Source organism: Gracilinanus agilis, chromosome 3, assembly GCF_016433145.1.
Source record: "Gracilinanus agilis isolate LMUSP501 chromosome 3, AgileGrace, whole genome shotgun sequence".
In the NCBI taxonomy this organism is placed as follows: domain Eukaryota; kingdom Metazoa; phylum Chordata; class Mammalia; order Didelphimorphia; family Didelphidae; genus Gracilinanus; species Gracilinanus agilis.
The window spans coordinates 540,588,821-540,599,501 of NC_058132.1; positions in this window are offsets into that span (position 1 = coordinate 540,588,821).

The window sequence follows — 10,681 nt, forward strand, 5'->3', positions numbered from 1 at the left end:
TGGGAAGGCTTCTAATTAATCCCCATTGTATATGATGTTTGTTGATGGTTTTACGTACATACTGTCTATTATTTTTGGAAAGGTCCTTTCTATTTCTATACTTTTCAGTGTTTTCAATAGGAATAGATGCTGTATTTTGTCAAAGGTTTTTCAGCATTTATTGAAATAATCATGTGATTTTTTTGTTAGACTGTTAATATGGTCAATTATGTGGATGGTTTTTCTAATGTTGAACCATCCTTGCATTCCTGATATAAATCCCACCTGATCATGGTGGATGATCATCTTAATTATTTGCTGGAGTCTCTTTGCTACTATTCAATTTAAGATTTTTGCATCTATGTTCATTACGGAGATTGGTCAATAGTTTTTTTTTCTCTGTTTTTGATCTCCCTGGCTTTGGAATCAGTACCATATTTGTGTCATGAAAGGAATTTGGTAGGACTCCTTTGCTTATCATATCAAATAATTTGTATAGTATTGGGATTAGTTGCTCTTTGAATGTCTGATAGAATTTACTTGTGAATCCATCAGGCCCTGGTGATTTTTTCTTAGGGAGTTCTTTGATGGCTTGTTCAATTTCTATTTCTCATATGGGATTATTTCTTCTGCTGTTAATCTAGGCAATTTATATTTTTGTCAATATTCATCCATGTCTCCTAAATTGTTATATTTATTGCCATATAGTTGGGTGAAATAGTTTTTAATGATTCCCTTAATTTCCCCTTCATTAGGTGAGGTCTCCTTTTTTATCTTGATACTGTCAATTTTGTTTTCTTCTTTCATTTTTTTCATTAGATTGACCAGTACCTTGTTTATTTTATCTGTTTTTTTAAAAATACCAGCTTCTAGTCTTATTTATTAATTCAATAGTTCCTTTACTTTCGATTTTATTAATTTCTCCCTTGATTATTAGTATTTCTAATTTAGTTTTCATCTTTCTAATTTTTTGAGTTGCATGCCCAATTCATTAATCTCTGCCCTCCTTAATTTGTTAATATATGCACTCAAGGATATAAATTTCCCCCTGAGTACTGCCTTGGCCGCATCCCACAGAGTTTGGTAGGATGTCTCATCTTTGTCATTCTCTTCAATGAAATTGTTGATTGTGTCTATGATTTCTTCTTTGACTAATTGGTTTTGGAGAATCATTATTTAATGTCCAATTAGCTTTTGATTTGCCCATCCAGGAGCCCTTACTAATTATTATTTTTATTGCATTATGATCTGAGAAGGTTTCCTTTATTATTTCTGCTCTTTTGCATTTTTTTGCAAAGTTTCTATGCCCTATTACATGGTCAATCTTTCTCAATGTACCATATGCAGCTGAAAAGGAGGTATATTCCTTTTTGTCCCTATTCGTTTTTCTCCACATATCAATTAAATCTAATTTTTCTAGGGATTCATTCACCTCTCTTACCTCTTTCTTATTTATTTTTTTGTTTGATTTATCTAGATCTGAAAGAGGAATATTTAGATCTCCCACTATTATGGTTTTACTATCTATTTCCTTCTTGAGCTCTGCCAGTTTCTCTTTTATGAATTTGGATGCTATGCCACTTGGTGCATGCATATTGAGTAGCGTAATTTCCTCATTGATGAAACTGCCTTTAATCAGGATATAATGACATTCCCTGTCTTTTTAAATCATATCTATTTTTACTTTGGCTTTCCCAGAAATCACAATTGCCACCCCTGCCTTGTTTTTGTCATTTGATGCCCAAAAGATTTTGCTCAAGCCCTTAACCTTAAACTTGTGTATATCCACCTGCCTCATATGTGTTTCTTTTTGACAACATATGGTAGGATTTTGGTTTCAAATCCACTCTGCTATTTGCTTCCATTTATGAGAGAGTTCATCCCATTCACCTTCAGAGTTATAATTATCACTTGTGCATTCGCTGACATTTTTGTATCCTCCCCTTTTCCTACCCCTTCTTCTTAAACTATTTCCTTTTAAACCAGTGGTTTGCTTTAAGCCAGTATCCCTTATCCCCTCCCTTGATTAACTTCCCTTTCTACCCCCACCCTTATTATGCCCTCTTTTTTTTAAAGGCCTAATGAATTCCCTCCCCCTTCTTCTCCCCTCCCTTTTTTGACCTCCCCACTCTACTGCTCCCCTTGATTTATCACTTCTGACTTTCTCAGTAGGGTTAGATAGAGTTTTATATCCTAATGGATAATATAGCTACTCTTCCCTCTCCAGGTTGATTACACTGAGAGTCAAGTTTAAATATTACCTCTTAATGCTCTCTTCCTCTCCTTCTTATAATAGTATTTGTCCCCTCCCCTTCCCATGCCCTCTTTGTATGTAATAGAATATCCTATTTTTCTTTTTCTCTCAAGTTTCTCTTTGTATCCTCTACTATTCACCCCCCTCTTTACCACCCCCCCATATCATCTTAGACACTTTAGTATTCCACCCTCTCCCTATGAATTATTCTTCTGATCACTATAATATTGAATACTATAATATTGAATAGAGTTCACTACAGAGAATTATACATAGCATTTCTCCACATAGAAATACAGATAATTAGATCTTACTGAGGCCCTTAAAAAGGCAAATTTAAAAATTATAAGTTTTCTTTCTTTCCCCTCTGTTTCTTATTTACCTTTTCATGTTTCTCTTGATTTTTGTGGTTGGATATCAAACTTTTCATTTATTCCTGGTCTTTTCTATGCAAATACTTGGAAATCTTCAATTTTGTTGAATGCCCATACTTTCCCCTGGAAGTATATAGTCAATTTTGATGGGTAGTTGATCCGTGGTTGAAGGTCCAGCTTTCTTGCCTTTCTGAATATTATATTCCAAGCCTTGCGGACTTTTAGCTTGGAGGCTGCCAGATCCTGTGTGATCCTGATTGGTGCTCCTTGATATTTGAATTGTCTCTTTCTGGCTTCTTGTGAGATTTTTTTCTTTTACTTGGAGGCTTTTGAATTTGGCTATTATATTCCTGGTCGTTTTCTTTTCTGGGTTTGGTGTATAGGGTGATCTATGGATCCTTTCAATGTCTATATTGCCCTCTTGTTGTAGAACTTCAGGGCAATTTTGCTGAATAATTTCTTTTAGTTTGGAGTCCAAATTTCTATTAATTTCTGCTTTTTCAGGAAGACCAATGATTTTCAAATTGTCTCTTCTAGAATGGTTTTCTTGGTCTGTCACTTTCTCATTGAGATATTTCATGTTTCCTTCTATTTTTTCAGTCTTTTGACTTTGTTTTATTTGTTCTTGCTGTCTTGAGAGATCATTAGCTTCTAATTGCTCAATTCTAGCCTTTAGGGACTGGTTTTCCTTTTCAATCTGGTCATTTCTGGCTTCAGTTGACTTGCCTCACTTTCCAATTGTGAAATTCTGCCTTTTAAGCTATTATTTTCTTGCCTGATTTCTTTTTGAGCTATTTCCCATTTCTCTAGCCAAATCTTTTCTAACTTTCTTGTCATCTCAGATTGGAACTCTTCAAGAGCTTGTGACCAGTTTTCATTATTTTGTGAGGGTCTGGGTGTGATTGCTTATTTTTTCTCTTTTTCTGTTTGCTCGGTTGTCTGGATTTTCTCTGTGTAAAAGTTGTTGAGTGTTAGATTTCTTCTTCTTGTTGTTAATCTTTCTCTTTTGGCCTTCCTGATTCTGGGTTGCCATTGTTAGCCTAGCCCTTTCTCAGCTTTATCCTGGAGCTCAGGGTCTGTCTGCTCTCAGGTTCTGTCTGCGCTCTTTCGGCTCCTGAGGTCTCAGGTCTGGTTGTTTTCAAGTTCCAGCCCCCTGGTGGACCCCTTTGCTTGATCCTCTGCTAGAGGTTCCTTTACATATCTCAGTGAGCTGTTTCCAAAGTCATATACCCATTTGCACTGATTCCCCACTCAGGGTTTCAGAGGCTTCACTTATAAAGATTAAAAATAATAAAGGCTATGGGCAGCTGGGTAGCTCAGTGGAGTGAGAGTCAGGCCTAGAGACAGGAGGTCCTAGGTTCAAACCCAGCCTCAGCCACTTCCCAGCTGTGTGACCCTGGGCAAGTCACTTGAATCCCATTGCCCACCCTTACCAATCTTCCACCTATGAGACAATACACCGAAGTATAAGGGTTTAAAAAAAATAATAAAGGCTGGTATAAATATATAAATTAGTATTTTAATTAAAGCAATGCTGATAGATAAATTTTTTAGACCAAGCTCTTGTAAGAATTCAAAACTGCCGCCCCAGCCATTATTACGTCGCGTCTCTTCCTGAGTCTGCTGGCCAAGAGGCCACTCCCCCCTAACCCAGGAGATTTAAACTGTTCTCTGTGTGGAGACATAGGCGTCCCTATGCCCAAAGAACCAGAAACAGAAACCCGTTGGACCACAGGAAATATAGTTTGATAATTTCCACGTGTCCATAGAAAATACATATATATACTTAAAGATGGCATCTCCCAAATTTCATTTTTATATGCTCAAGCCTGTGTCTGCCTCTGTCTGAGCCTGTGCTCCATTTCTGCGCTCAAAGTCCGCATGAGTTCTTTTGCCTTTTGGGGTCCTAAGTCTTGCTGCTCCCATGAACAGGCCCTAGAGCTGCCAATGACTCAATGGGGACCCCAAACATGCACTATTTCTTTTGAGCTGGCTTTGGCGTTGTAGGTGGTGTGTGTGTGTGGGTGGTGGTTGCTCAACCCTCAATTTAGTGAAAGCTGTTTCACCCCTTTATAGCATGGAAATGCCCTGATTCCACATACCTTCCACGCTGCCCCCTGTTGTGGGGTCCCTCCGTTCATCTGGATTTGTTTTTATGTCCCCTTGAGGAGTCCCATATATTTCAATTAGGAGAGGTTAAGCTCTGCTTTTTACTCTGCCACCATCTTAACCCGGAACTACTCTGATCAGTATTGCCAAAAATTAATATCAATCTGAACTTCTTTTTGGGCCCCATAACAACCTTTGATTTTAAAGCAAAAAATTGTAGGTCTGAAATGCTGAACTGTATTTCTCCAAAGCCATAGGTGGAGTTTTCCCTCTTCTTGTCTTTCATGCTAGGAGATGCCATGCATGTACTGTGTGGCCATTCTAAAGCCTCTGTGGTTACTCCTGGCATTTATAAGACCTGCCTCTTGTCTAGTCAGAAGTCTAATTTCACCAATCAGAGAGGCATGGGGAAAGGGACTTCATGAAGAACATAAATTGGTGGAGGGGACAGGAAGTCACTCTCTTCCCTTGGAAGCATGGAATAGATAGGGATCTTGGTCTAACTAAGGGCTGGCTATCAGAGGAGTTTACAGAAAGAGCTAGCTAGTCACAGTGGCTCTCTTTCTTTCTCTGGTCTGCTTTTGGCTATATAATAAATGAAAAGTATAAAACTAAGATAAAATCTCTAGGTAATTTTAATCATAACAATATAATAATCCAAGACAATTCCAAAGGATTAATTGTGGAAAAATGCCATCTATTTTCAGAGAGAGAACTGATGAATTGTAGGTGTAAATTGAAGCATAATTCTCTATATTTTTCTTGCTTTAAAATATATATACATATATATAGATAGATAGATAGATAATATGGAAATGTGTTTTAAATGATATCATATGTATAATTGATATCATAGTGCATGTCTTCTCAGATGGTGTAAGAGATGAGAGAGAGGGAGAGAATTAGGAACTCAATTTTTAAAAAAAAATTTTAAACCCTTACCTTCTGTCTTGGAGTCAATACTGTGTATTGGCTCCAAGGCAGAAGAGTGGTAAGGGTAGGCAATGGGGGTCAAGTGACTTGCCCAAGGTCACACAGCTGGGAAGTGTTTGAGGCCAGATTTGATCCTAGGACCTCCCATCTCTAGGCCTGGTTCTCAATCCACTGAGCTACCCAGCTGCCCCCTTGGAACTGAATTTTTTTAAAGATAATGTTAATAATAAATAATTAATTGATTTTTTTAAATGCTTGCAAATTAGGAAAGAAAAATGTTCTCCCAGTGGTGCAGAAAGACAACAATCTCCAAAGAAGTGAAGCTTTTTGCATTTTTAGATATTTAGAGCTAAAAGGCATTTTATGAATATATTTATTAAAATCCCCTGATTTTAAAGATAATGAGATTGAGATCCAAAGACATAATATGGCTTACTCAGTGTTATGCATGCCATTAATAGCAGAAACAAGATTGTACCTAATGACAATGGATACATCCATGTTGGGCTCCAACTGCCCACAATATCTTTAAAATTTGGCAATTAAAAAATAAATATGTTATAAAGGAAATACATAACCACAAAAAGGAGAACTGGTTATATATAACAAGAGTGAGAGAAACCTGTTAAGAAGAAATTGTAGTTAAGAAGTTTTCAATCACTTATAGTGATTCTTCTATAATAGTTTGGTAAGCTATAGCTGTGTGATTTGCATAAGATATAATAGGAATAGTATTAAAAGCCTCTGCAATGATGAAGGTGCATATACACTTCCTCTTATCTTGCCACACACTCTGGATGTTGTGACACAGATCCCTTTTCTTCCAGTGTCATAACAGTTACCCAAGAAGAAAAGGAGAAAAGTGGGGAATACTCCAGGCATAACACCTATTTCTGGCATCTATTCTTCACATCCATTGCATCAATCCTCTTCAATGGATTCCTGTTCAGAACACTGACCTTGTCCTTGACCTCTGTTGAGGTCATATAACCTATGGTTATAAAATCTATAGGACTGGAACCTGGATGTCTCAGATCACACAAACTGGACATGTCTTCAGATCTCTGACTTGTGTATGTTATGTCACTAAAATGAAAGTCATAGCTTTGGCTTGGGATTTTGACTCATTTTTTATTCCTTTAAAAACTGATTAGTGGTATATTTGTTATATAGGTATCCATGAAATGTGAAGTAACCTATTATCTATAATGTGGACAATAATCTCATAAGCAAACAAAGGATAGTTTGTGATGGTCAAATGGATATACGTCTCTATAAAAGATTCAATAATGTGTTTACATTTTTAAATATTATGATCCATAATTTGTATTTTACTCTACAAATGAATCAGCTATTAGAATTTCAAAATAGAGGAAGCAAACTATATGGAAGGGGAAAATATAGGGTGATGATTATTTTAATCAACATTACATGTGCTGAGAATATAATAACTATCCATCTCTAAATTCAAAGAACATATTACACAGCATAGGGATATAGGTATCTTAAATGTATATAGTAGCCACAGCAATACTTCACTGAACTTGTTATAAGCTCTTATTGTGAAATTTCTAGTAAAATATATATCATTTCTAGTCCCTTATCAAGTAAAACTCATTTCTTATAATAAAAATATCTGATAAGATATAGTTTCTAGAGTATTCTTTTTCAGAGAATGCTATGATAAAATCATATAATCAGAAATGTTACTCTTGCCATTTTCATCCAAAATAGTATTTAAGGAATGAGCTTTTTAATACTACAAGATCAAAGTTACAAGATAGATTTTAGAACAGGCTTCCAAGGAATGTGAAAAATTCATAATTATTTTTGTAATTAAAGATGCTTAAACTTCTTTTGCTTGAAAAATTATAGTAATTTTGAAGAAGTTGTTGAGGTATTTTTTTAGATAGTAATGAAATGAAGAAATTTTATAATTGACAAAATATCTTTCCTTTCATATGAAAATGTAGTATCCTTTTCCAATACTGTACTGAATTTATCTGATTAGTTTGGCATAGCAATTAAAAGGGGACCTGGATTGTTTGTTATATAAAACATATCATAGTATATTATCAAAAACTTCAAAATCAAGAAGTAGAAGCAAAGATAAAAGAGGACAGCTGGGTGGTTAAAGGGAATCAATTTTATGGTATGTTAATGTATATGTATCTATGTGTATAAATGTATGTGTGGTTAAGCATATATATATATGCTAATGCATGTATATATTTATATATACCTGTGTGTATGTGTACATATAACACACACATATCCATGAGCATTGATAAGGATTAGTTGAAAGATCTGATAATTCTTATCCTGGAGCAGAGGAAACAAGAGTACCTAGTAGTTGCCTTCAAGTATTGGAAAATCTGGCATGAAAGAGGAATTAGACTTAAATTGATTAGAACAGGAAATAATGAGTGGAAAGTATAAAGACAAAATTTGAGCTTAATATAAGGAAAAACTCATGGTTAGAGTTGAACAAAAGAGAAATGTGATGCTCTGATTATTATACACTTAATAGTTCTAATAATAATTATAGGATTCCAGCATGATATCACTTAGATTAAATTGTCTTAAGAAAATGGTCCTTAGGAAAAGTCAGTTTGCATTTTTCCACTTTTAATTCTGAATCAGGTAGATAAGGCTTGCAGATTTTGAATGGATGGAACTCTTGACGAGATGCAGTTTTTTGAGCCATTTTCCTTCTACCGCCTTAGATAATTAAGATTAGATCTTCAACTCCATTTATGATCAGAATAAAGTAACTCCCTCTACCCAAGCTTCGCTATTGATAACATGTTTTTCTCACCTTTGCACAAGACTGAATTTCTTGCGTGAAGGAACAAAAATCTATCAGTTTATATCACCATGTACTCTATGTGTATGTTTTTTGTTGCCCTGTTTTCTGTGCCACATAATAACAAAGCCCTTTATTGTAGCAGCATCCCAAATATCAATTTTTTTAGAAATCCTGAACACAGGTTTCTTGTTTCATCTGAGTCATGAGGCCAAATAAATCACAATACTTTCACAGAGAATATTGTTGTTATTTTGTCATTTTTTAATTTTGTTTTTGGTTTTGTTTTCAGTCCAATACAACTGTGTGATCTCATTTGATATTTTTGAGACAAAGATAGTGGGGTGATTGATTTGTCAATTCTTTCTCCAGCACATTTTACAGATGAAGAAACTATAACTTAACAGGATTAAGTGACTTGTCTTGGGTCACACAGCTAATAAGGATATGAAGCCAGATTTGAATTCAGAAGATGAGTCTTCCTGACTCCAGGCCTCCTGGTGCCACCTAGATGTCTCCAGAGATGAGTTCCACCTTTTTATAGTTCTTCAATAACCACTTGTTAATGTGAGATTTTGTTTGATCTTTCACTGTATTCTAGTGATAAAAGGCATGAAAATATCATTATTCTCCTTGTAGAGAAAAAGAAACTTTTCTTCAAAGAGGCTCAGTGTCTTGCCTGTAGCCATTGAGAAATGAAGTAACAAAGCTAATACTGAAACTTAAGCCTTATTCTAAGTTTATTAGGCTTTCCACTACATTTCATCATCTTTAGTTCTAGATGTTATTTATTATGGCAGGATGATGTGTGTGTGAGGAAAATTACCTCCACCTCTTTTGATGTTCCAAATTTGCCAATGTCCCCAAATTTCAGGCTATACATCCCAATGTGTCAAACACACAATGACACCATGGAGGCAGAGCCATGTTGTGAGGATTATTTAGGTATTAGTTTATATATAGTTAATGTGGACCTAGCAGGAAGGGCTGGAGAATTCCACATGGAATGGGGAAGCAGGAAGTGGCTTGTGCCTGAGAGAGACTGTGGGGGTTGGGACTAAAACTTTTGCTGACCCTGGGAGATCTCAGAGCTAGGGGAGTTGTAGCCACATTCCCTGGGATCTTGGAGAGTGATGAAGGCTTACAGCAGAGGACCTCTGACCTGCAGAGCAGCACTGAATAGGGAGTGGTTTGTGATCTGGTGGACAGTATTGCAAACTTTCTCTCCCTACCTGAACACCTTGGATCATCTGTTCTGGTGGAGTTGACTCCTGGCATCCTGAAACCCTCCCTGGATTAGCTGTGAGATCCCAAGTAAGGCTATCCTCACGTCCTTAACTAAGCTGACCAAACCTGGCTGGAACCAGGTTGGGAGGAACTTTTCCCTTGTGACTCCAGTACTGCTTTCTTTGGGTCCTGTCTTGCTTAGATCTTAGAAGAGTGAAGATAAGTTCCTTTCCCTTGACCCTGTGCTTTGCCCTTAGTCTGTTAGTGTAGAAAAACCCTATTCCCATCCTTTACCTTAGTTTATCCCTGATTAAAATGTGTTTACTTATCAGGTTCCTTAGGCTCTGTCTTGTTGATGCTGGGTGGCAGTTGGAGACCAACAGCCATTTCTGTTACAGACATCCAAACAGCCGTTATAACCCAGTCTCCCTACTTGTTGGGCCCCTTCCTGTCATTCCTGTCTCCCACACACCCATCTGGACCCATATTTACTGTTTAAGGCACCTTTCCCTGGTTTCTCCCTTAACAGCCAGGAGAATATTTGAGTCCTGACCAGGAAGCATGAAGCCTCTTTTATTTCCATGTTGGTACTGGCTTGGGCTTCTGCAGGACATTCAGGGAAATGAAGAAGATAGAATTAGGTAAACTTTCTTTAAGATCCATCTACCTCTACTCTTTTCCTCTCTCATCTTCCTCACCTTAGTCTTCATAATAAATGAACCATTAAATCTATGCCAGACTCCCAATTTTTAATCTTTACAGACATAATGTATTTTGAAATGGATCCCATTAATTCTGCTTTAGAATGAAAACAATGAGTGTTCAATTATCTAGATGTGATATCAAACAAAAATGTCAGGTAGAAAATGATTCCTATGGATCAAATATTGATTTAGAAAAACATATATTAATGTTATCTATATTGCATAGCATATATATATGTATATATATATATGTGTTTATTTATTTATTTATTTAAATATTCTCCAATTACATTTT